Below are 6745 nucleotides of genomic sequence, written 5' to 3'. Positions count from 1 at the left end.
CGAAACCATGCTGTGAACTTTGGAATCTGCTGGAAGATACTGGCAACCCAACTACAGCAAAAGAGAAAAACTGTTCAATTATTATTGGGAAATAAATCTTTTAAATATGATTATATAAGATTATATAAGTTAGTATTTCCAATTTTTTTTCAATAATAACCATTATGTAGCATGGTTCTGGGATGAGATTTAAACATTTTAAAGATCACTGCCTGGGCACTGGTGACAAAACACTGCTCTAGGGTTTACCTCGTGTTTCCTTCTTGTTAAAGAAGCCATGTGCTATACACGATGGCTAAGGACTGACTAGTCTGCCAAAAAAAAAAAAAAACAATTAGAGGCATCCTTATCATGCATACGCATGATTCTATAGTTTTATTGAAACCATTATTTAATGGTCAAGCAATGACAGGAAGAATAATTCTCATTATGATTTTACTAAACAAATTCTTCAATGTAAAAAATAAAGAAATCCAGTAATCTCGCTAATTATAACACATCTCAAGAACCATAAAATACTATCAAAGCCTACATAAATATGCATATATATCATTTTTTCTATATGAAAAGAAATGAAACATCCCCCCCCCCAGAAATGCAAAGCATGCATGGGCAGCTGGTTTATAATGGGTTTCATGATCTGAGTTGATAATGACGAGGACCAGGTCCTCAATAAACAGGTTCCACTGAGATACGAACTCTGATTGCTGGATTCAGAGTCTAGAGTGTTAACCATTACACCACGTGAAGTGGTGTTTTTTCTTATATAAATGTACATAAATTTAATTGCTTCTTCATCTTAACTGAGCATCATGGTCAACATTTTATTAGTATGAGCTATGAGAGCAAAACTAGCACTCTTTCTCATAATTTCAGATATAAAAAAGTCATTCTTTTAAATATATTTTGGTGTGTGTGTGAGAGAGAGAGAAGAGAGAGGGGGAGGGAGGACAGAGAGCGAGAGACTGTATGAGAGCTAGAGAGAGGAAGAGAGGGAGGGAGACCAGAGGAAGGCATTGGATCCCCTGGAGCTGTGTTCTGTGCATCTGTGAACCACCTGGCATGGGTTCTAGGAACTAATTTTGGGTCCTTGCAAGAGCAGTATATGCTATTAGCCACTGAGCCACCTTTCCAGGCCAGATGAGTCAACATGACCTCATTCCTTTCCTTATCAAATCAAAACATTTCATGTTCTCATCCACAGAACACACTTTGTGACTTCTCTTGAGCATACACATATTGCCAGCAGCAGCATCCTTCCAGTCTGGAACCATATAAAGTAAGAGAAGCGCTTCTCGGGAACACAAGCCCTGCCATACCATGACAGTCGCTCTAAGAACTGAAAGCTTGAGTGACACTTGGGTGAATAGAGCACAGCATGAAGAGACTGGGCAAAGTGATGCTTTTGATGGTTCAAAGAGGTGGAGCAAGATGGCATTCAACACCGTCACATTCCTCAGTATAGCATAAAACTTAAAATTATGAAATACATCCAGAATTTTTCATCTATTTTATTTGAATCACAGTTAAGTAATTAAAAGCACCCAATATGAAACCATGGAAAAGGGGAACTGTTCTAAGTCCAACCATAAGTGCAATGACTATGAACAAGATGAAAGATTACCACAGCAGAATGGACCACCTTCAATGAACTCACAGTTGCTCTAGCAATGTAAGAGCCTTCAACTCTTGTATTAAGCCATCAGCACGCACAACTTTATAAATCAAGAAGTCACATTACTACATGTGTTTGGAAGGTACAGTTTAATTTCTTAGCTACCAGGTACAGCTGAATCTTAGAAAATAATTTTAAATTAAATTGAAAGATTAAAGATTATTTAACAACAGTGATAATAGCACCCCAACAATCTTTGGGGAAATCGTATATCCATCTCTACTTACATAACTACACTTAGCTAAGTTTGGGTATTCTAAAACATTGCTCAAAATCTGTAATGACCTAAAATGAAAGACAAGAAATTGTGCAGTTTACTAGGAATGAGAAGAAATACTACCACCTGCACTAACATTGTTATTTAGAATGAAGAAGCTTTGACTCCCTCAATCTTGTGAATGACATTTTAATTTTTCTACTTGGGACATATACCTAGAAGGACCATTTCATTCACATTGTATCCCCTGATTCACATCATTAATCTCTTTCTCTGTAGCACAATTAATAAAATCCAAAGACAGATATTGGGGTCCACCCTGAAAGTGAGAGAAGCAAAACAGCCAGTCACTGGCTCTTACCTCTAACTCAGTCTGAAATGGTGATCCTGCCTCCAGGAACTCAGAATGTGACTGTGTCTGAGAGCTGTCTCCTCCCATTTTATATTCCTCTCTAGGGTTGGGATTAAAGGCATGTACCGCTACTGCCTGGTTTCTATGGCAAACTAGTGTGGCTACTGGGATTAAAGGTGTGTGTCACCATTGCCTTGTCTATAAGGCTGACCAGTGGGGATGTTTGACTCTCTAATCTTTAGGAAACTTATTTATTTATTAAAATACAAATGAAATATCACTACGTCTCTCTTTTCTACCTTTTTTTCTATAAAAAACAACATGCATTTATATGCACTTACAAATTTTCATATGTTTAAGATGTTAATATTTTCTTGCTAAGAAAATTTTGATTGTGCATTTCCAACTTCAGTAAACCTGACTTGCAAACTGAAGTAGTGACCATCTTTTCACAGCTTTCAAAATCTTGCCAAGGCTTTATTCATTCAAATAGAAATAACACAAATTAAAACCCAGGACTTTAAAAGGTTACTCTCCAAGTGGCTGCAAAGGGCTGCCTTATACTCAATACCTGAGCTGTTGGCAATAGCCTCGGGTGGCCACCGCAAAGAAGTCCTCAGATTACAATGCTTTGTATTAAACATTCAAAACAATAAGATTTCATTGCACTTGATAAGATATGTACTGATTTTGGTGTGTAATGGTTCTGACAGATGGATTTATTTATTTGTTGGGTGTGGGTATTCACATGCCACATCATGGGTACAGAAGTCAAAGGACAACTCAAGTCGGCAGACTTGGCAATAGGCACTTTTACTTGCTAAACTATCATGCAAGCCTCCAAGCAAAAGATAGTTTTGTCTTGAGAACATGCCATATGTAGATTGTAGAAACACAGAGGTGTTGTCTGCAATATTGCTGACAGTACCTAAATAGTGTGTCTCAGTATACAATGTTCCTCTCTGATGATTCCTTCAAAATCAAGCTTCTTTTTGTTTTACAGGTTCAGATATTTTCCGTAAAGGTCTATAATCTAATGACTTCAAGCTTTGTTTTTGATATTTATTATAATTCTTTTTTTTGGGGGGGGGGGAACACAGGAAGGGTCACTTCTTTTATTATCCCAAAATGCAAAGTATTGAAGGCACTTGCAATAACATGGAAGGGGGGCAGGGAAAGGGAGGAGCAGGAAGCCAAATCCACCTGGTTATTACCCAGCCTGGAGAAAAAGAAAAGCTAAGGACCAGGTCTGAAGCCAGCCCACTGTCCTCTACAAAAGATAAAATTTCATTCTAGAGACAATTAGGCAATTACTAGTACATGAGCAAGGGAAAGGACTAGCGGTCACGAGTTAGTGGTTCTTTAAGGAACACATTTGGCAGTGAGGACACCCTCAGGGCCCCTGCTGGAAGAGGTCTGGGTACATCTCGATGAGACGAGCTGCCTCACGCTGGTCAGAGAGCAGAGCACCATGGGTGGTGGAGTAGTACTTGCGGTGCGTGGCCTCACCGGAGAACAGCACCTGCATGGGCTCTGTCTTGGAGCTCTCTGTGTAGGGTAGGGGCTTGGCCAACTTCTCCACATCTGCCCCACGGGAGCCCACCTGTGTGTATGAATAGGAACCTCGGAAGTATGGGTTGCTGCCCCAGGATGAGCGCAGGATTCGTCGAGGTTTTGGTATATTGGGGTTCCCTGTGAACTGTCGCAACATTTCTGTGCAGATCTCAGCCACGGCCTCATCATCGCACTTCTCCATGACGAGAGCCTCCTCCCCACAGATCCAGCCACTCAGCACGTGGCCGTAGCGCTCTGGTGGGTACAGGACATCGAAGCCACAGATCTTGCGGTACCACAGCTCAGGTGGGTAGGTGAGGGTACAGCTTTCCGCCTCATCCTCCCACACAAACTGCAGGCTGTTGCACTCCGGGCCCCAGAAGGGCTCCTCGAATTCAAGGAAGATCTTGTCGGTGGTACCGATGCCCAGGCGGTGGAGGGCAGCCACCTTTTCCGTGGGCAGACACGGCCTAAAGAAACTGGTGTACTGCCGCTTGAGCACGCCCAGTGAAACCGTCACAATCACGTGGTCCGCTGGGATCATCTCACAATCCTCGCACTCCATGACCACCGGCCACTGCTCATCCTCGTCCCACCTCCCCTTCTGGGGACTCTCTCCACTCTGGCCACCCTCCCCAGTGTCGTGATTGTGGTCACCCTCACCACAGGGCTGGATCTCAGGACCCCGGGGGCGAGCTGAAGCCTGGTCCCAGTGGATGCAGCGGACAGGTTTCCCCAGCTGGATGACATGTGGGGGGATTCCCTCAGCCAGCAGCTCCACAACTCGCATGAAGCCCGAGGGGATGATGTGATGGGCGCCAGGGATCTCCGTCCATTCTCCGAAGGCGCTCAGGGACACCTCATCTATGCTGTGCGAACTGCTCTCACAGCTTTCCACCTTCAGGTACTGCTGGATCATGGCGAGCTTCAGTCGCTTGGTAGCCTCTGTGTCGTCAGGGTTATCTCTGATGCGATTGCGCACCTTCTCCCGGGTGAACACCCCGACGCTGTTCTGACTCTCAGCATTGACTGGTTTACCATGCCGGAAGAACCCCTGGGTCAAGTTATAGACCTCATTGTATAAATCGCTGAATTCCTCAACTACGTCCTTGGGGATCCGGCGGCCATGGTTGGTAAGGTAGCAAGCCACGCCATTCTTGGAGTAGAGGCTGATGCGGCCCACGCTGCGCTCCCCATCTGTTGTCTCTTCCAAAAGGCCATTAGCTTCTGCTAGATGGTAGATAGGATTCCCATGGGACCCATGGATCCAGGTGGCTCCCAGTTCAAGGGTGGCGTGTCCAAGTCTCACGCTCTGAACGCGGCCCCCAATGTGTCTGGAAGCCTCAAGCACAGTGACATCGGTGAAGCCCTGCTCGAGAAGTGCTCTAGCTGCGGCCAGGCCAGCTCCGATCACCACCACACGAGGCTGTCCCCTTCTCCTCAGGCCGCGGCTGAGAGGGTCATCCGCGCTGTAGCCACTGGGTTCACAACTTTGCATACCATCCGTGCTCACCTTCTAGGAGCCTTTCCCTGCAGAGCCGGGGAGCGTCTTCGCGAGCACCCTCGGCCTCTCCCCTCCCCTCCTCCGCAGCCACCGGGTTTCCTCCTGCAGCCACCGCTGGGACCGTAGGTCTTTATTATAATTCTTATACTACAAGCCCAACAGCTGGTGATCATTCTGGCTAACTTCAGGCAGGACTGTAATAAGTGCAGGGAACCGTGTGGCACGCTGAGGCTTCATGCTAGATAACCTGACACTCTTTAAAACACGAGTAAGCAAAAAACCCATTCACCTTGCAGAGTTCAGTATCAACAGAAATGTCTCTGGCTGTCTGTGAGGGATAGCTAATTTAAATTTTAGAAGCTTAAAGGATGATTGAAGTGTTGGTTAAATATTTAAGGCTATTAACATAGACTAGGGTAGGATGTCACACATGACTACCCATGTCACCTTTTGTAACTCTTGTATTCTTGTTAACTATTTTCCTTTGTTTTCACCTACCTAAAGTGGGAGGAATTATCCATAGAGCCCGGAAAAGTGAAAACATACTCATCTCTGAAAGAAGGGGGAAATGATTTTGATAATTAGACAGCTTAGTTTAACCTAGGACCATGCAGTAACAAATTAAACAATCAATTAGTAACACTTAAAGTACAGGGAGAGGATGTGTAGAGTGTCTGAGCAGCTGAGTACACCAGCTGAACTCAGCATCCTCCCGGGGCAGGGTGACACGACACACAAGTAGGCGAAATGTGAGCAGAGCAATTTCAGTGCTCCAAGCCCTTTTATTCCATTCTCTGGTTCAACAGGAAAAATGATTTAGAAAGAATCTAAAAATTGGCTCCAATCAAAACTGGTAGCTATCGACCTATATTTTCTCTATTGAGCAAAGAATAGTTGTCATTTTTTTAGAGGAGTTAGATGCAAGGGAGACAAGTGTCTGTAGCCTGAGATCAGGGACATGAGTATATACACCAGGGCATCAAGACACTGACTATAGTGGAAAGGGCCCAGCCGTGAAAGAAAGTGGAACATGGGGACCGTGTTAGCCATTAGGCTTGATCCTGAATGATAAGGGGCCCTGTTAAACCTCGGTTTCTACTGAGCAAATGAAGAGAATTAGTTTGAATTGCTACCAATAAAAATAAATAAAATGGATATGTTAGAAAGAAAAAAAGTTTGGTGATTAAATTACTGTTTGACCTTAACTGTCTTTCTAATCAGCAGAAAAACAATCAATTATGGAAGCTCTCAGGCCAGAGAGGGAAGAGTAACCCTCACACATATTTGTACTGGCGGAAAAAGAAGGCAGAAGGCAGAAGGAACCAGTAACTAGTCCAGCTTCTCTCACCTTCATGCTGTCAAGAGCAACAGCAAATGAAGAAAAAAAATTACATTATCTTCTTCCTTTATTACTATAGGACATTCCAGAATAGTCAGGGCAGA

General features: G+C 43.9%; 1 pseudogene; it reads right to left on the bottom strand.

The window, feature by feature from the left end:
* Nucleotides 1-3416: 3416 nt before the first annotated feature.
* On the bottom strand, nt 3417-5359 carry LOC101989125 (annotated as a pseudogene).
* Between the last annotated feature and the right edge of the window lie 1386 nt (nt 5360-6745).

The sequence above is a fragment of the Microtus ochrogaster genome (assembly GCF_000317375.1).
Source record: "Microtus ochrogaster isolate Prairie Vole_2 chromosome 14 unlocalized genomic scaffold, MicOch1.0 chr14_random_1, whole genome shotgun sequence".
NCBI lineage: Eukaryota > Metazoa > Chordata > Mammalia > Rodentia > Cricetidae > Microtus > Microtus ochrogaster.
Note: the sequence above shows the minus strand (reverse complement) of the source record. Positions and strands in the feature narration are given on the sequence as shown.